Source organism: Salmo salar, chromosome 12 (assembly GCF_965601325.2).
Source record: "Salmo salar chromosome 12, fSalSal1, whole genome shotgun sequence".
Lineage (NCBI taxonomy): Eukaryota > Metazoa > Chordata > Actinopteri > Salmoniformes > Salmonidae > Salmo > Salmo salar.
This window is the reverse complement of record NC_138302.1, coordinates 19,651,556-19,673,106: the sequence shown is the minus strand read 5'-3', so window position 1 is coordinate 19,673,106 and position 21,551 is coordinate 19,651,556. Positions and strand designations below refer to the sequence as shown.

The 21,551-nt window shown below is 41.0% G+C and overlaps 1 long non-coding RNA gene across 1 annotated transcript; it reads right to left on the bottom strand.

Annotated features, from left to right (window-relative positions):
* Positions 1-6,057: 6,057 nt before the first annotated feature.
* LOC106572572 (uncharacterized) lies at positions 6,058-7,593 on the bottom strand. Its single transcript, XR_014379514.1, has 5 exons — positions 7,468-7,593; positions 7,339-7,378; positions 7,127-7,207; positions 6,875-6,957; positions 6,058-6,657 (listed from the first exon to the last, which is right to left on the bottom strand). It is a non-coding gene; the product is annotated as an uncharacterized LOC106572572 (long non-coding RNA).
* Positions 7,594-21,551: the final 13,958 nt, after the last annotated feature.

The following is a 21,551-nucleotide window of genomic DNA, read 5'->3' as shown; positions in this document are numbered from 1 at the left end:
GATGTAAGGATTGGAGAGGAGGAGTGTCTTAAGTGGGATGTATATAACTGTGATGTGAAAAATGTTGGGTTGTCTGAATACAGCTGTACAGAACCTTTGGGCAGAAAAAAACGTTGTTAAAGCTTCTCTAGTGTCCGTGAGTTATTCACTCTGAAAAATAAGAACCTAACAATTGTTTGAAGAAACAACAAAGTCTCCCACACTTGATTAGAATTTCCACAACAACACACACAATCGCATCCTACACAGTATAGATGTCAACCCTACTCCCTATCAGTCTGATCCTGAAAGGCACTCAGATAAATCCACTGTCACACACACACACACACACACACACACACACACACACACACACACACACACACACACACACACACACACACACACACACACACACACACACACACACACACACACACACACACACGTAGGGAAGGCAAATAAGCCCATGGAGTCTGTATCAAAGTCTAGAGAGCTGGTTGTTATGGATGTAGAAAAGTTAAAACACACATCCTACACAGTATAGATGTCAACTCTACTCCCTATCAGTCTGGTCCTGAAGGGCCCTCAGATAAATCCACTGTGTCACACACATTTTAAATACTTTATTTGAATCCATCAATAAAATTGAACATTTCAAAAGTCCTTGTCTACATTGCAAAAAAGCACCTCCTTCTCCAAACACATAGGCTGCCCACGACAGCTGAAACAGAGCAGTATCTAGCCAGTTTCTTTGCCCTAGTTTTTGTCAGGCCCTCAATCTGGACCAACCACTGCAAGCCTGTGTCAGTGGCCGAGACAGAGAAATATCAGCTCCACCAGCTTGCACCTCCACCCAGGCTGTCCAAGCACCACGAGGGGCTGGTATTAAATCAGTTTCTCTGTAAAGGCCTGCTCCATGTAGCCATCAAATGAGCAGCCCACTTCCAAAATTAGCACCCCCCCCACCATGTATGCTGTTGGTGAGACTACTTGTCTCACCTCGCTGGCTATCAGGTCAACAAGGTGGTCTTGTCTGGCAATGTACTGCACTCTTCCAATGGTTAACACACATACCACTAATAAATAGAACCCTCTGTTCAGGAGAAAAGTTATTAGAAGTCATGAACCATGATCACACCGCGTACGACTGGTCCAATACTTAGAGTACTTCCGTCGTGAGGTTAGCTCCTCCATGAATAACATAGCTACGAAGTAGACTTCTTCATACCTACCGCCACTACAATAGTGGAAGACAGTGACTGGTAGTAAAACTACTACAGACTCCCTCGACACCAATTCTGACTGACCCCCAGGCATTAACCTGAAAATTACCTGACTACGTCAGACCCATTCTGAACAAGTTGTAATCTGCCAGGATACTTGGTTTCCTTCCCTTGACATGTGCGCTTGTGTAAGCATAAACGCACATGCACAACGGAACATCCAATTAGGATTTATGCTAGGATCACATAAGGGTCCGAGCAAAATACCAGCCTTAGTTAGTAGTTGAACATTTATTTTCAGAATATATCTATTCTACCCTGACTTTCTAAGGTCTTTGAAAGCCAAGTTAACAAACAGATTACCGACCATTTCGAATCTCACCGTACCTTCTCCTCTATGCAATCTGGTTTCAGAGCTGGTCTTGGGTGCACATCACCCACGCTCAAGGTCCTAAACGATATCATAACCACCATCGATAAGAGACATTACTGTGCAGGCGTATTCATCGACCTGGCTAAGGCTTTCGACTCTGTCAATCACAACATTCTTATTGGCAGACTCAACAGCCTTGGTTTCTCAAATTATTGCCTCGCTTGGTTCACCAACTACTTCTCCGATAGAGTTCAGTATGTCAAATCGGAGGGCCTGCTGTCCGGACCTCTGGCAGTCTCTATGGGGGTGCCACAGGGTTCAATTCTCAGGCCAACTCTTCTCTGTATACATCAATGATGTCGCTCTCGCCGGTGATTCCTTGATCCACCTCTACGCAGACGACACCATTCTGTATACCTCTGGCCCTTCGTTGGACACTGTGTTAACTAACCTCCAGGTGAGCTTCAGTGCCATACAACTCTCCTTCCGTGGCCTCCAACTGCTCTTAAATGCAAGTAACACTAAATGCATGCTCTTCAACCGATCGCTGCCTGCACCTGCCCGCCCGTCCAGCATCACTACTCTGGGCGGTTCTGACTTAGCATATGTGGACAACTACAAATACCTACAGTGGGGGAAAAAAGTATTTGATCCCCTGCTGATTTTGTACGTTTGCCCACTGACAAAGAAAGGATCAGTCTATAATTTTAATGGTAGGTTTATTTGAAGAGTGAGAGACAGAATAACAACAAAAATATCCAGAAAAACCCATGTCAGAAATGTTATAAATTGATTTGCATTTTAATGAGGGAAATATCTCCAATCCAAAATTAAATCTAGAATCGGCTTCCTATTTCGCAAAAAAAACATACCCTCATAAAACTGACCATCCTACCGATCCTCGACATAGGCGATGTCATTTACAAAATAGCCTTCAACACTCTATTCAACAAATTGGATGCAGTCTATCACAGTGACATCCCTTTTGTTACCAAAGCCCCATATACTACCCACCACTGCGACCTGTATGATCTCGATGGCTGGCCCTCGCTTCATACTCGTCGCCAAACCCATTGGCTCCAGGTCATCGACAAGTCTCTGCTAGGTAAAGCCCCACCTTATCCCAGCTCACTGGTCACCATAGCAGCACCCACCCGTAGCACGCGCTCCAGCAGGTATACCTCACTGGTCACCCCCAAAGCCAATTCTTCCTTTGGCCGCCTCTCCTTCAGGTCTCTGCTGCCAATGACTGGAACAAACTGCAAAAATCTCTGAAGCTGGAGACTCTTACCTCCCTCACTAGCTTAAACCTGTTTGGGATAGGGGGCAGTATTTTCACGTCCGGATAAAAAACGTACCCGATTTAATCTGGTTACCACTCCTACCCAGTAACTAGAATATGCATATACTTATTACATATGGATAGAAAACATCCTAAAGTTTCTAAAACTGTTTGAATGGTGTCTGTGAGTATAACAGAACTCATTTGGCAGGCAAAAATCTGTGAAGGTTTCATGCAGGAAGTGGCCTGTCTGACAAGGTGTTGTTGTTCTTGCTTCTGTTTATTGAAGAGTCAGGATCTTAGCTGTAACGTGACATTTCCCACGGCTCCAATAGGCTCTCAGAGCCCGGGAAAAACCTGAACGATGACGAGGCAGCCTCAGGCTGAAACACATTATCGCCTTTTCCAAGTGGCCCATCAGAGGACAATGGAATTAGGCGCGTGCCCGATTCGACCCAGTGATATATTTTCCTTCGGCTGTTTATCTAATTGCAGATCCCGGTCGGAATATTATCGCTTTTTTACGAGAAAAATGGCATAAAAATTGATTTTAAACAGCGGTTGACATGCTTCGAAGTACGGTAATGAAATATTTAGAAATCTTTTGTCACGAAATGCGCCGTGCGCACGACCGTTATTTACCATTGGGATAGTGTCTGGGACGCACGAACAAAACGTCGCTGTTGGAACATAACTATGGATTATTTTGGATAAAACCTACATTTGTTATTGAAGTAGAAGTCCTGGGAGTGCATTCTGACGAAGAACAGGAAAGGTAAGACCATTTTTCTTATAGTAAATCTGATATTGGTGAGTGCTAAACCTGCTGGGTGTCTAAATAGCTATCCCTGTGATGCCGGGCTATGTACTTAGAATATTGCAAAATGTGCTTTCACCGAAAAGCTATTTTAAAATCGGACATATCGAGTGCATAGAGGAGTAATGTATCTATAATTCTTAAAATAATTGTTATGCTTTTTGTGAACGTTTATCGTGAGTAATTTAGTAAATTGTTAGTAAATTCGCCGGAAGTTTGCGGAAGTATGCTAGTTCTGAACGTCACATGCTAATGTAAAAAGTTGTTTTTTGATATAAATATGAACTTGATTGAACAAAACATGCATGTATTGTATAACATAATGTCCTAGGTGTGTCATCTGATGAAGATCATAAAAGGTTAGTGCTGCATTTAGCTGTCTTCTGGGTTTTTGTGACATTATATGCTAGCTTGAAAAATGGGTGTCTGATTATTTCTGGCTTGGTACTCTGCTGACATAATCTAATGTTTTGCTTTCGTTGTAAAGCCTTTTTGAAATCGGACAGTGTGGTTAGATTAACCTCTATGTGACCGGCGGGACGAATTCGTCCCACCTACGTAACATCCACTGCCAGCCTGTGGCGCGATTTTCAAAATCTTCAAAATCCTATTACTTCAATTTCTCAAACATATGACTATTTTACAGCCATTTAAAGATAAGACTCTCGTTAATCTAACCACACTGTCCGATTTCAAAAAGGCTTTACAACGAAAGCAAAACATTAGATTATGTCAGCAGAGTACCAAGCCAGAAATAATCAGACACCCATTTTTCAAGCCAGCATATAATGTCACCAAAACCCAGAAGACAGCTAAATGCAGCACTCACCTTTGATGATCTTCATCAGATGACAACCCTAGGACATTATGTTATACAATACATGCATGTTTTGTTCAATCAAGTTCATATTTATATCAAAAACCAGCTTTTTACATTAGCATGTGACGTTCAGAACTAGCATACCCCCCGCAAACTTACGGGGAATTCGCTAACATTTTACTAAATTACTCACGATAAACGTTCACAAAAAGCATAACAATTATTTTAAGAATTATAGATACAGACCTCCTCTATGCACTCGATATGTCCGATTTTAAAATAGCTTTTTGGTGAAAGCACATTTTGCAATATTCTAAGTATATAGCCCAGGCATCACGGGCTCGCTATTTAGACACCCGGCAAGTTTAGCACTCACCATAATCATATTTACTATTATAAAAATGTCATTACCTTTTGTTGTCTTCGTCAGAATGCACACCCAGGACGTCTACTTCAATAACAAATGTTGGTTTGGTCCAAAATAATCCATCGTTATATCCGAATAGCGGCGTTTTGTTCGTGCGTTCCAGACACTATCCGAAATAGTAAAGAAGTGTCGCGCGCTTGGCGCAATTCCTGACAATAAAATTCAAAGTATTCAATTGCCGTATGTCGAAGCATGTCAACCGCTGTTTAAAATCAATTTTTACGTCATTTTTCTCGTAGAAAAGCGGTAAAATTCCGACAGGGAATCTCCTTTTCGGCAAACAGAGGAAAAAATCCCAAAGGCGGGGGCGGTCGGGGTCACGCGCATAAGCTAGTGTCTCTTGATGGGCCACTTGAGAAAGGCGATAATGTGTTTCAGCCTGGGGCTGGAATGACGACATTCTCTTTTTTCCCGGGCTATGAGAGCCTATGGACGACGTGGGAAGTGTCACGTTAGAGCAGAGATCCTTAGTAAATGATAGAGATGGCAAAGAAGTTCCAGAAATGGTCAGACAGGCCACTTCCTGTAAAGGAATCTCTCAGGTTTTGACCTGCCATTTGAGTTCTGTTATACTCACAGACACCATTCAAACAGTTTTAGAAAATTTAGGGTGTTTTCTATCCATATGTAATAAGTATATGCATATTCTAGTTACTGAGTAGGAGTGGTAACCAGATTAAATCGGGTATGTTTTTTATCCAGCCGTGTCAATGCTGCCCCCTAGCCCTAACAGGTTTTAAGCACCAGCTGTCAGAGCAGCTCTCAGATCACTGCACCTGTACATAGCTTTATGTAATTGCTATATTGTAATTCCTTTGCCACCACGGCCTTTTTATTGCCTTACCTCTCTTATCCTACCTCATTTGCACATGCTGTATACAGATTTTTCTACTGTATTATTGATTGTATGTGTAACTCTGTTGTTGTATGTGTCGAACTGCTTTGCTTTATCTTGGCCAGGTCGCAGTTGCAAATGAGAACTTGTTCTCAACTAGCCTACCTGGTTAAATAAAGGTGAAATAAAATTAAAAAATACAAACGTCTATAAATTCAGCTTTTTAAGATTTTCAAGTTAACAGATAATAAAGAATGACAGACTAGGCTGTAATATTTCACGCAACATTTTTTTTGTATTTATTGTCTTAAACTTTGAGCTCGTTTACAACAAAATGCATAATTTACACTGAATCACACTGTTTCGGAAGTACATAATCATGAATAATTTCATCATCAAACAAGCGTGATTATGAAATTCCTTTTCATAAATGCCATGGCACAATAATGACTGACAGCACTACAAAGTACATCAATTAACACATCAGGAGCAACAAAGTCAGAGAGCGAAAAATATTAAAAGCTGTTTTCAATATTATCCATATTAGTTGCTGAGAAAAGTACATTATGTCATTCTTTTGGCGGGAAATGTCCCATTGTAAAAGAGTAAAAGTATAATCCATCCTATTTATCTTCAATATATACAATTAACATTACAAGGAAAAAACATTGGTGGTTCTCTTCTCTTCGGACCAGGTTCTGTTATGGTTCTCCACAGTCCAGGTTCTGTGTTGGTTCTCTTCAGTCCAGGTTCTGTGGTGGTTCTCTTCAGTCCAGGTTCTGTGGTGGTTCTCTTCAGTCCCGAATCTGTGGTGGTTCTCTTCAGTCCCGAATCTGTGGTGGTTCTCTTCATTTCTCATAATCTGAGGGGCTCTGTCACTGGGGGAGTCCCTCACATTCTGAAAGAAGACACATTGAATGAGCACTTTACACACCACTTCATGAAGTGTTTATGGACACACACACACACACACACACACACACACACACACACACACACACACACACACACACACACACACACACACACACACACACACACACACACACACACACACACACACACACACACACACACACACACACACACACACACACACACACACACACACACACCTACTGCCAGGGTGTCACTCTGGTGACCTGGTCTTCTTCTTCATAGCTGTGCACATGTCACTGTTAGGGTCAGGATGGACACTCTGTGGAGAGAACGAGAGAGTGAGAGAGAGGCAAAGAGAGAGTGTGAGAGGGAGGGAGGGATGGAGGAGAGAGAGAAATGCATGAGCACTTTGTGACACCACTCTCTATCATTTTCTCTAAACACATTCAAATACTGTATAAAACACAAACACATAATAAGAGACTTACTTCCAGAGTGTCGTAGTCAGGTGACCAGGTCTTCATGTTCAGACCTGTGTACGTGTCACTGTTAGGGTCCTGATGGACACTCTGTGCAGAGAGAGGGAAATAGAGAGAGAGAGAGAACATGGTAATAGTGAAAATAGTGTGAAAAAGACTATCGTGATATAGTAGATTAATGTCACCAGATGTGGAGGTGGAGGTGTAACTGATATAATCACCTGTGTGTCTGTTGTGGCATCACTTCCTCCTGTGGATCTCCTGTACAGAGGAACAGAGTGAGTTTTCTACTGACCTCTAGTGGAGGTTTATATACATTTTATATTTAACCCTGGCTAGAAAATCCTCACCTCTTCACATAGCAGTAGATGGTGAGTAGAAGAGCTCCAACAGTCAGGACAGCCCCCACCACCACCACAGGAACCCAGGGAAACACTGCTGCAGTATCATGGGTTTAAGTGTTAAGAGGTTAGAACATATATCTGTTTGTAGTTGTATTTATTATGGATACCCATTAGCAAAATTAAGGCAGTAAAATTAAGGCAGTTATTCCATTTTTAAAAACATTACAATACATTCACTACAGATTGCACAACACATTAAGTATATGACCTTAGACCCCTACTCTACTACCACATATCTACAACACAAAACCCATGTGTACATGTGTTTATTGTGCGTATCTGTTAAAACAGACATATCACAGAGCACCAGAAATAGACAGAACATGACATACTTACACATGACATTAATATGGACAGGGATGGAAGTCTCTGTCCCTTTAATGTTGCTAGCTTCGCAATAGTATTCTCCTCTGTCCTCAGAGATGATGTTAGTGATGCTGTAACTCTGTCCTGATGCTTTTGGTGAGGTTACGTTCTTCTTGTACCACGTGTATTTGTCCACAGGTGGGTTGGCATCACTGCTGCAGGTCAGAGTCACTGAACTGCCCTCCACTATTTCACCAGAGGGACTGACTGACACTGAGGTGTTCCTTGGACCATCTGGTGTAAAATACAGTGGATTTAAAAATAGTAAAAATGAGGTACTTTTCCACAAAATGACTTTTAGATTCACCCTCTTACTGAAGATGATCTATTAAAGTATCATGTGGAGCTAATATCTGTCACTACAATATTAATATACCAAACTAAAGATTTAAACCCCATGTACTTACATCTGACACTGAGAGTCTCTTCAGCAGAGGGGAGATCCTCATGGCCTTCTACAGCACAGGAGTATCTGCCTGTATCCTCACTGCTGACTGAGAATAGGATATAGACAGGAGAGTAGGTGTTGCTGTTTGGTATAGGCTGTCCATTCTTATACCAGCTGTAGGCTTTGATGGGGTCCAGTGTACATTTGGTTCTACATGTCAGTGTGACATTCTCCCTCTCTGACACAGATGTAGGATCCATCTCCAACACAACATCTAGAATAAAAGGAAACAAATCATTATTATCCTCCTATATATTTCCTCTTATATTAATTACTAGGTTTCTGTCACATACCACCACGGTGTCTGTATGACTGCCCTTAAGAAGGTAATTAGAGTAATAGATGTGAGATGAGTGACAGATTACTTGTGACAGTCAGGGAGACAGGTGAGCCAGCAAACTTTTCTCCGGATGTTATCAATCTGAACCTGTACCCAGCAGAGTCATTCAATCTCAGGTCTGTGATTCTCAGGGTACAGTCACTCTTCTTATCCCCAAGGTACTCTATATGACCCTCATACCCTGGCACCGAGCTCAGATCTTCAGCATCCATACCGGACCATTTAGTAAACCAGAAAGCTGTTTTGATCTGATGATAACTGGGATATGTGTAAGAGCAGGATATGTCCACTGTTGACCCCTTCAAGGCACAGATACTCTGAGGGGTGAAAGTCACACTCCAACAGTTCTTACCTGAAATACAAGAAGACAACAGAACACCTTGCATAAATCTTTAATTACAATACCTACCAGTATACACGTATGTTGTTAATAAAGTAGGAAAATAATAATTACTGCTAAACTGTTTGGTAAACCATAATTATATGCTGTAAATGTAACGAGGAAGTGACCACCCCTTCAGCTTTGTAGTTTTTCAATGTTTGTAGTCTTCACTTTTTGAAAATTGAATGGGTGTTCTATGTGCAAAACGTAGCGCAAAGGTCTTCATGAAAGGCATCTGGTAGAAGTAAATTCTCCCAGTGACATGAATATAATTGTATGTATCTTGTGGTATCCCTGAAGGTCTACCCCGGGGGAGGGTAATGGAGGGGAGGTACGTGCCGCAACGTTGGCGCCCTCTGCTGGGAGTACCCGAGCTGGGCACACCGACACGGATGGCTCCCAAGTGGAGGTAATTAGGGGAAAGTGCCAACCAGCCATGGAGGCTACAAAAAAAGGAGCACTGTGGCACACCGCGGAAAAGCACTGGGAGAGACCGACACAAAGCCAAAGCTGAGAAGAAGGGCTGAGCCAAACCTACGTAATTTTCTTTATGTGTATTTTATGGCCTAGTAAAGTCGTGTTTGCTGACTAAAACCTCCTGGTCTCTGTGTTAATCTCTGCAAGCTCAACCAAACACCCTAAGGATTACCACAATCTTAAATGACCGCATTTTCATGAATTTGATTATATAATCTTGAAGCCCACTCAACACAGCTTGGGAAAAGATAAGGAACTAAAGCAGAAGTGGATGTCACATTCACAGCAAATACAAATGATTGTCCCACAACTTGAGAACATTTTTGTATTTGAAAGCACTTAATTAACATTTGTATGAAATTTTGTATGAAATGTTGTTTACAAAGTCAACACTAACACACTGCAGGAGAGTGGAGATCCTCATGCCCTTTTACAGCACAGGAGTAACTGTCTGCATCATTAAAGTAGTCTGAGTACAGGCTGGAAGTGTCCTCCTTTACTTTGTGTCCGTTCTTGTACCAGATATAGGTGGGGTTGTCAGTCAGAGTACAGGTGGTGTTACAGGTCAGTGTCTTATCCTGATGTCTACCAGTCACCTTCACCTGAAGACCTGGAGAAAAAACAATATCACTGTAAATCCCTTTATCACTGACTAATCACTCTAATACAAAGATGGAAGAAATCTTATGTTATACAGACATAAATAAAAAACTAAGACAATTTTCCTGAACTAAATGGAATTCAACAGTTTAACTATATAGAATGTTACTGTACCTGTGACAGACAGAGTGACTCCAGGATCACCAGTATATAGAATGTTACTGTACCTGTTACAGACAGAGTAACTCCAGGATCACCAGTATATAGAATGTAACTGTACCTGTGACAGACAGAGTGACTCCAGGATCACCAGTATATAGAATGTTACTGTACCTTTTACAGACAGAGTGACTCCAGGATCACCAGTATATAGAATGTTACTGTACCTGTGACAGACAGAGTGACTCCAGGATCACCAGTATATAGAATGTTACTGTACCTTTTACAGACAGAGTGACTCCAGGATCACCAGTATATAGAATGTTACTGTACCTGTGACAGACAGAGAGACTCCAGGATCACCAGTATATAGAATGTTACTGTACCTGTGACAGACAGAGAGACTCCAGGATCACCAGTATATAGAATGTTACTGTACCTGTTACAGACAGAGTGACTCCAGGATCCCCAGTATATAGAATGTTACTGTACCTGTTACAGACAGAGAGACTCCAGGATCACCAGTATATAGAATGTTACTGTACCTGTGACAGACAGAGAGACTCCAGGATCACCAGTATATAGAATGTTACTGTACCTGTTACAGACAGAGAGACTCCAGGATCACCAGTATATAGAATGTTACTGTACCTGTGACAGACAGAGAGACTCCAGGATCACCAGTATATAGAATGTTACTGTACCTGTTACAGACAGAGAGACTCCAGGATCACCAGTATATAGAATATTACTGTACCTGTGACAGACAGAGAGACTCCAGGATCACCAGTATATAGAATGTTACTGTACCTGTTACAGACAGAGTGACTCCAGGATCACCAGTATATAGAATGTTACTGTACCTGTGACAGACACAGAGACTCCAGGATTGCCAGTATATCTCCATCCTCCAGTCTGATCTTTAAATCTGAACATGTACATAGCTGAGTCACTCTCTCTCAGGTCTGTGATTGTCAGGGTGTGTCCATTTACTTCATCCTTACGATACGTCACACGTTCTTTGTAGTCTGAGTCATCACTCAGACTCACATAATTCTCCACAGCATACATTTTAGTGAACCAGAAGGTTGTTGTGATTGTATAACCTCTGGGATATGTGTAAGAGCAGGACAGCTCCACTGTTGACCCTTTCAAGGTACAGATACTCTGAGTGGTGTAAGTCACACTCCAGCCATTCTGACCCAGTACCACTGAAACACAGTCACACAACACAATGGTATCAGAATTAAGCCAAGGTCTATTGACTCACACTGACAGTAAAGTTTTTCCGTACTTTGTTGCCGTAGATGCTGAGTGTGAATAGAAACCACAGATAAGTGTCACTCAGTGAGGTGTGAAAGATAACTATTTAAAGTGAAGTGGAGACTCCAAACAGAACACACCAGAATAACATTATGATTATTATCCTTTTAGAAATGTCTGTAGATTATTAAACAGAGCAACTAAAAGATAAGAATGAGACCATACCTGCTACAGACCAGAGAAAGACCACCAACACACTTACTGCTGTTCTCAAGGCCATTGTTGCATCTCCCACCCTGCAGTCTTAGAAACATAAACAACAACTCACTCTATAGCTGGTGAGTAACTGCACCTGATACATTGAAGTAGAAACTGTAAATGGGGTACCGGGCCTCATTACTGAAAATGAACCAGGCTCATATTGTGTTGTGTTGTATTGTGCTATATGGTTGTCTATGTGAATACTGTCTGTCTGGAAGTCTATTGCACTATGTATGTAATGTGTGTGACGTGTTGCATGTCTGTCTACGTCTGTCTATTTAATCTGACATGAAGTATGATACAAAAATACATTCTTAATGTATAAAATAGTCATCATCATTATCATCTCCATTAGAAACAACAACAATCAATCACTTATTGAACAGATGTGTAGTACTGCAAACACATATTTATACACTGATTGTTCTGAAGCTGTTTTATTATCAGAACCCCAAATATGGAAGGATAAATGTTCAAACCTCTACGGTCCGTCAAGCTGCACAGCAGCCTAAAGACTGACCACCAGGTTCAATGATAACTCCTATCCCCAAACTGTGAGACCAAACAGCAAGTGACTCTCTCTCTCTCTCACACACACACACACACACACACACACACACACACGTAGGGAAGGCAAATAAGCCCATGGAGTCTGTATCAAAGTCTAGAGAGCTGGTTGTTATGGATGTAGAAAAGTTAAAACACATATCCTACACAGTATAGATGTCAACTCTACTCCCTATCAGTCTAGTCCTGAAGGGCCCTCAGATAAATCCACTGTTTCATTCACACATGCACACTGAGCAGAGATTCAAATGTTTGTTTGTATGTCTTTTTTACCCTGGTTAATCATCTCATAACTATGTAGATCAACACTCCTACACTGAGACACTTCATGAATACTGACCCTGATGGAACAACCATAACACAGCTCAAAACATAACAAGAAGTAAAATGATACAGTAACGGCCGTCTGAAGGAGTAGACCAAGGCACAGCGTGTATCGTGCTCATCTTCTTTATTATATTAAGAGAACACTTAAACAACGGGAAAAAACAAACGACAGCCAAACAGTTCTGTCAGGTATACTCATAAAACAGAAAATAACTACCCACAAACCCCAAAGGAAAACAGGCTGCCTAAGTATGACTCCCAATCAGCGACAACGATGTACAGCTGTCCCTGATTGAGAGCCATACCAGGCCAAAACAAAGAAATACAAAGCATGGAAAAAAGGAAATAGAATGCCCACCTAAATCACACCCTGACCAAACCTAAATAGAGACATAAAAAAGGCTCTCTCAGGTCAGGGCGTGAGAGATACATTACCCTCAAGTATATGACTAATAACTAAAAACAAATAACCAAAAACTATATTTCAAGATATTGTCAAGAGTACCTACAGAGTGAAGTGAAGGAGAGAGGTTTTGTACAATGAGTCAACTTGCTGATACATATTTAAAGTAGTCGGGACACAAGTAGCTGATGCATAACTGTCCTTTCCTCTTTAAGTCATTAACATGCATGACGATCAGAACAACATGTCAGAGAAGGGAGGTTACTGTATTAGAGTGGGCCCTACATTTCTATAATGGACAAAATGTCCCCCATTTCCACTTTTATATAAATACAGAACCATGTTAACAATATGTTGACTATTCTATATGGAATGTTTATAATATCTTAGAATGTGCCTTGTCCCTCTGAGTTCTACATGGAACAGGTCAAAGTTCCATTTACATTTGGTCAGTTCCATGTCAATCATTCTATTCTACAAACCCATTCAATTTGCACTCCTCATTGGCTGTATCAAAGTGCTGCTGATGGTTCTAGAGCTCTCCCTACTGGCATCTCAACATTGCTGCACCATCCAAATAATAATATCCTCAATCATGTTGGGCTAATAACAACATTACAAACTGACAATATATCAGATAGAATGGTGAGACACATCACTGGCTACGACCTGATAAAGTCACATTTAAGCGCACAAACACTGATGTCTGTAGTATTACAACATGCCACTATCATATATGTTACACTGTTGGCACTTGTCTACAGTACTGGTAGTAGCATTAGCTAACAGAGACATCATTATCATCATCACCATAGCCTGCTGTATTGACTGCTGCTGTCCATATACTGTATAGTCTAATGTAGCCTGAAATCCATATATAGTCTAATGTAGCCTGATATCCATATATAGTCTAATGTAGACTGTTATCCATATCTAGACTAATGTAGACTGTTATCCATATCTAGACTAATGTAGCCTGTTATCCATATCTAGACTAATGTAGCATGTATCCATATATGTGACCGCCCGGCTTTTTTACATTGGATAAAAGTATAGACTCAGAGCTACAAAATGGTACAGTTGAGGTCGATAGTTTACATACATCTTAACCAAATACATTTAAACTCAGTTTTTACAATTCCTGACATTTAATCCTAGCAAAAATCCCCTGTCTTTGGTCAGTTAGGATCACCACTTTATTTTAAGAATGTGAAATGTCAGAATAATAGTTGAGAGAATGATTTATTTCAGGTTTTATTTCTTTCATCACATTCTCAGTGGGTCAGAAGTTTACATACACTCAATTAGTATTTGGTAGCATTGCCTTTAAATTGTTTAACTTGGGTCAAACGTTTCGGGTAGCCTTCCACAAGCTTCCCACAATAAGTTGGCTGAGTTTTGGCCCATTCCTCCTGACAGAGCTGGTGTAATGGAGTCAGGTTTGTAGGCCTCCTTGCTCGCACACGCTTTTTCACTTCTGCCCACAAAGTTTCTATAGGATTGAGGTCAGGGCTTTGTGATGGCCACACCAATACCTTTCCTTTGTTGTCCTTAATTAATGTGCTTCTTCTTGAGCCACTCCTTTGCTGCCTTGGCCGTGTGTTTTGGGTCATTGTTATGCTGTAATACCCATCCACGAGCCATTTTCAATGCCCTGGCTGAGGGAAGGAGGTTCTCACCCAAGATGTACGCTACATAGCCCCATCCATCGTCCTTTTGATGCGGTGAAGTTGTCCTGTCCCCTTAGCAGAAAAACACCCCCAAAGCATAATGTTTCCACCTCCATGTTTTACGGTGGGGATGGTGTTCTTGGGGTCATAGGCAGCATTCCTCCTCCTCCAAACACGGTGAGTTGAGTTGATGTCAAAGAGCTCCATTTTGGTCTCATCTGACCACAACACTTTCACCCAGTTGTCTTCTGAATCATTCAGATGTTCATTGGCAAACTTCAGACGGGCAGGTATATGTGCTTTCTTGAGCAGGGGGACCTTGCATGCGCTGCAGGATTTCAGTCCTTCACGGGGTAGTGTGTTACCAATTGTTTTCTTGGTGACTATAGTCCCAGCTGCCTTGAGATCATTGACAAGATCCTCCCGTGTAGTTCTGGGCTGATTCCTCACTGTTCTCATGATCATTGCAACTCCACGAGGTGAGATCTTGCATGGAGCCCCAGGCCGAGGGAGATTGACAGTTATTTTGTGTTTCATCCATTTGCGAATAATCGCACCAACTGTTGTCACCTTCTCACCAAGCTGCTTGGCGATGCTCTTGTAGCCCATTCCAGCCTTGTGTAGGTCTACAATCTTGTCCCTGACATCCTTGGAGAGCTCTTTGGTCTTGGCCATGGTGGAGAGTTTGGAATCTGATTGATTGCTTCTGTGGACAGGTGTCTTTTATACAGGTAACAAGCTGAGATTAGGAGCCCTCCCTTTAAGAGTGTGATCCTAATCTCAGCTCGTTACCTGTATAAAAGACACCTGGGAGCCAGAAATCTTTCTGATTGAGAGGGGGTCAAATACTTATTTCCCCTCATTAAAATTCAAATAAATGTATAATTTCTAACATTTTTTACATGCGTTTTTCTGGATTTGTTTGTTGTTATACTGTCTCTCACTGTTCAAATAAACCTACCATTAAAATTATAGACTGATCATTTCTTTGTCAGTGGGCAAGCGTACAAAATCAGCAGGGGATCAAATACTTTTTTCCCTCACTGTAAGCTTTAGCCCCACCCATCTCTGGGTTGAGCTGAGCGTTCTGTACTAACAACAGCAGTCAAGCACCCAAGCTAACTAGCTAACATTGGCTAGCTTGCTAGCTACTTCCAGACACAAATGAGAGAACACCCCACTCTGTCCATTGTACTCGCCCAAGCAGTGCTGGTTAGACTGTTTTCATGCTATCCAGAGCGTTGGTGATTGTAACTGTGCTGCTGGCAACAACTGAATTATAATTTTTTGCCGATGATTACTGACAACGGCAATATTCAACGGACATTGAGCGTTTGTAAATTCTTCAGTTATTCTGCACTCTGGCACACTTAGACGAGAGGCCTCTAAAATCGGATCAGATGGCCAGACTGAATTTACGAACGCACCCAAATTGCATAGTGGAGTCTTTTGTTAACCTGTTGGGGGTAGGGGGCAGTATTTGCACGGCCGGATAAAAACGTACCCGATTTAATCTGGTTATTACTACTGCCCAGAAACTAGAATATGCATATAATTATTGGCTTTGGATAGAAAACACCCTAAAGTTTCTAAAACTGTTTGAATGGTGTCTGTGAGTATAACAGAACTCATATGGCAGGCAAAAACCGGAGAAGATTCCTTACAGGAAGTGACCTGTCTGACAAGTTCTTGTTCTTCTTGGCTCTCTTTAATGAAAACTGAGGATCTTTGCTGTAACGTGACACTTCCTACGGCTCCCATAGGCTCTCAGAAGGCGGGAAAAAGCTGAATGATGTAATTCCAGCCACTGGCTGAAAAACATTAGCGCTTTTGGTAAGTGCTCTATCAGAGGACAATGGGACTGAGGCGCGTGCACGAGTTGACCCCATGTTTTTATTTTCTCTCCCTTTGAACCTAAACACGCTTTCCCGGTCGGAATATTATCGCTTTTTTACGAGAAAAATGGCATAAAAATGTATTTTAAACAGCGGTTGACATGCTTCGAGGTACGGTAATGAAATATTTAGAATTTTTTTGTCACGAAATGCGTTGTGCGCGTCACCCTTCTTTACCATTCGGATAGTGTCTTGAACGCACGAACAAAACAGAGGATATTTGAACATAACTATGGATTATTTTGAACCAAACCAACATTTGTTATTGAAGTAGAAGTCCTGGGAGTGCATTCTGACGAAGAACAGCAAAGGTAATAACATTTTTCTTATAGTAAATCTGACTTTGGTGAGGGCTAAACTTGGTGGATGTCTAAATAGCTAGCCCTGTGATGCCGGGCTATCTACTTAGAATATTGCAAAATGTGCTTTCACCGAAAAGCTATTTTAAAATCGGACATAGCGAGTGCATATAGGAGTTCTGTATCTATAATTCTTAAAATAATTGTTATGTTTTTTGTGAACGTTTATCGTGAGTATGCTAGTTCTGAATGTGACATGCTAATGTAAAAAGCTGTTTTTTGATATAAATATGAACTTAATTGAACAAAACATGCATGTATTGTATAACATAATGTCCTAGGTGTGTCATCTGATGAAGATCATCAAAGGTTAGTGCTGCATTTAGCTGTGGTTTGGGTTTATGTGACATTATATGCTAGCTTGAAAAATGGGTGTCTGATTATTTCTGGCTGGGTACTCTGCTGACATAATCTAATGTTTTGTTTTCGTTGTAAAGCCTTTTTGAAATCGGACAGTGTGGTTAGATTAACGAGAGTCTTGTCTTTAAAATGGTGTAAAATAGTCATATGTTTGAGAAATTGAAGTAATAGCATTTCTAAGGTATTTGAATAACGTGCCACAGGATTCAACTGGCTGTTGAGTAGATGGGACGATTTCGTCCCGCCGACCCTAGAGAGGTTAAGATATGTAGCTAGCTAGCTAGGTAACCAATGAACCATAATCCCAACTCATGACTTTACTACCCTGCATGAATCTTCAGGTAGCTAACCAACCAGGTCCAATGTTAGCTAGCTAACATTCGGCTATAGCTGGCCAAGCAAATGTCTCTGAGATACAAATAATAAGATCATACACCTAAAGTTAGCTAGCGAGCCAGGTTCAATGTTAGCTAGCTAATATTATTTTATTTAATCTTCATTTAATTAGGCAAGTCAGTTAAGAACAAATTCTTATTTTACAATGACGACCTACCCCTTCCAAACCCTCCCCAGACCAATTGTGCGCCGACCTATGGGGCCCCCGATCATAACCTGTTGTGATACAGCCTGGGATCGAACCAGGGTCTGTAGTGATGCCTCTAGCACTGAGATGCAGTGCCTTAGACCCCTGCACCACTCAGGAGATTAGGCTATAGCTAGCCAAGCAAATAGCTCTGAGATACAGATAATAAAATCGTTCACGTAACGTTAGCTAGCGAGCCAACCAGCTAATGTTAGCTAGCTAGCTAACAGTACACTAACTTGAAATGAAACCCCTTCCTGTCAAAATAAAAAATGTAACATCTGAAATTGTAGCGAGCTAGATTATCTTACTACATCATTCATGGATGGACATGTCTCCTGTCAGATGCCATGGTTGCCCTTAGTTTGAAGATTTAATCCGCTTACCTTGCGGTAGCAAAGAAAACAGTCTATGACTTGGGTGACTGGAGTCTCTGACAATTTTATGGGCTTTCCTCTGACACCACCTATTATATAGGTCCTGGATTGCAGGAAGCTTGGTCCCAGTGATGAACTGGGCCGTACGCACTACCCTATGTAGCCCCTTACGGTAAAATGCTGAGCAGTTGCCATACCAGGCGGTGATGCAACCGGTCAGGATGTTCTAGACAGGATTACCACGTTAGACAGGATTACCTACACATACTGACCAGCTCAAATAGACAGAAGAGGGCTCTATGGCAGACCAATCAAAACTCATCTCTCGGCATGTCCAGCCCACTCATTATCTCAGCCAATCATGGCTAGTGGGAAGGTTGCTGGCATTTTCTGTGGCTAAACCAACTAGGCTAGTAATTTAACCATTTTATTCGTATTTACAGTTGGCATACAAGTTTGTTATTAAGGCACATGAAAGTTCACATGTTCGAGAAGGCATTTCTACCAAAAAACTCATTTTGATAAAAAACATTTACCTTCAAATGGCTCTCCTGTGAAGTAGTGACCCGCGCCACAGGTCTAGTTTCCTGAAATGGGTCACATATAGTCCAATGTAGCATGTTGTTCATATACAATTCTGTGAATATAAAGTGCTAATGAAGTACATACAGTATAATGTCCATTTAAAGAACTCTGATATGGTTCAGGCTGTAGAGGTCTATGGGTGACAGGAAGATGATGCTGGCAGTACATAGAAACAAGAAGTAGCCTACTGTAAGTGTGAATTCTGTGGTTGACACATTTTAGAAGTAGCCCAGTCAAGGCGTTAAGACATTAACATGCATGAACAACATGTCAGAAAATAGTTGCCTTTGAGGAGTAGGCCATACATTTTTTAGAGGCAAAATGTGACTAAATCCCATCACTCCTCATCAGCTGCTACTGAAGGTTCCAGTGTTGTTGAAGGTGCCGTGCTCTACCAACTAAGTTACAGAGGACCATACTCGCATAGTCTAATGTTTCACAATGTGTCTCATGTTAGTACTACTCCTAAACACAACCCACCATCACTGTTGTTCATGTTAATACTACTCCTAAACACAACCCACCATCACTCTCTCATGTTAATACTACTCCTAAACACAACCCACCATCACTGTCTCATGTTAATACTACTCCTAAACACAACCCACCATCACTGTGTCTCATGTTAATACTACTCCTAAACACAACCCCCCATCACTGTCTCATGTTAATACTACTCCTAAACACAACCCACCATCACTGTGTCTCATGTTAATACTACTCCTAAACACAACCCCCCATCACTGTCTCATGTTAATACTACTCCTAAACACAACCCACCATCACTGTCTCATGTTAATACTACTCCTAAACACAACCCACCATCACTCTCTCATGTTAATACTACTCCTAAACACAACCCACCATCACTCTCTCATGTTAATACTACTCCAAAACACAACCCACCATCACTGTTGTTCATGTTAATACTACTCCTAAACACAACCCACCATCACTCTCTCATGTTAATACTACTCCAAAACACAACCCATCATCACTATGTCTCATGTTAATACCACTCCTAAACACAACCCACCATCACTGTGTCTCATGTTAATACTACTCCTAAACACAACCCACCGTCACTGTGTCTCATGTTAATACTACTCCTAAACACAACCCAACATCACTGTGTCTCATATTAATACTACTCCTAAACACAACCCACCATCACTATGTCTCATGTTAATACTACTCCTAAACACAACCCACCATCACTGTGCCTCATGTTAAAACTACTCCTAAACACAACCCACATATACACACACAAAAAAACATGCACATGAATAAACTGAACTAAACTAAACACATCAACATAGTCCAGGGCCGGTATTCAGAAAGTGTATCAGAGTAGTAGTGCTGTTCTAGGATCAGTTTAGCCTTTTAGATCATAATTATTTGGATGAGGTGAACCTGATCCTAGATCAGCACTCATATTCTGATACACTTATGAATACTGACCCTGATGTAACAACCAAACCACCAGCTCAAAACATTACAAAAAGTAAAAGATACAGTACGTCTTACCCTGAAATATATGATATATTACAAGAAAAACATATGACATAAACAATATTTCAAGATATTGTCAAGAGTACTTACAGAGTGAAGTGAAGGGGAAGGTCTTGTACAGTGAGTCAACTTACTGTCACTGCGTGGAAACAAGAAGTAGTCTACTGTAAGTATTAGTAGAAGCAGGCGTAGCCGAAGTGTGAGTTCTGTGGGTGACACATTTTAAAAGTAGCCTAGTCAGGATTTTAACATGTGTGAACAACATGTCACTAAAGCGATGTTATTGTATCTAAATAGAAAATGAACAAAAGACAGCATACCGTAGTTGCATTTCTTTATTTGAGGAGTGGGCCTACATTTTTAAAAGACGTAAAATGTGATTTCCATATAAATATATCTATCAAAAGATATTTTCGGGTGCAACATCTGCTCCCCTGAATTTGTATTACCATAATGTCATCATTCTTTTTAATGATTCTGTTTCTGATTGTCTTTTACTCTGAATTACATGATGAAGATCATCAAAGGTTAGTGATTTCAAAAAGGCTTTACAACGAAAGCAAAACATTAGATTATGTCAGCAGAGTACCCAGCCAGAAATATTCAGACACCCATTTTTCAAGCTAGCATATAATGTCACATAAACCCAAACCACAGCTAAATGCAGCACTAACCTTTGATGATCTTCATCAGATGACAACCCTAGGACATTATGTTATACAATACATGCATGTTTTGTTCAATCAAGTTCATATTTATATCAAAAACCAGCTTTTTACATTAGCATGTGACTAGCATGTGACTAGCATTCCCACCGAACACTGCCGGTGAATTTACTAAATTACTCACGATAAACGTTCACAAAAAGCATAACAATTATTTTAAGAATTATAGATACAGAACTCCTCTATGCACTCGATATGTCCGATTTTAAAATAGCTTTTCGGTGAAAGCACATTTTGCAATATTCTCAGTAGATAGCCCAGCATCACAGGGCTAGCTATTTAGACACCCAGCAAGTTTAGCACTCAGCAAAGTCACATTTACTATAAGAAAAATGTTATTACCTTTGCTGTCTTCGTCAGAATGCACTCCC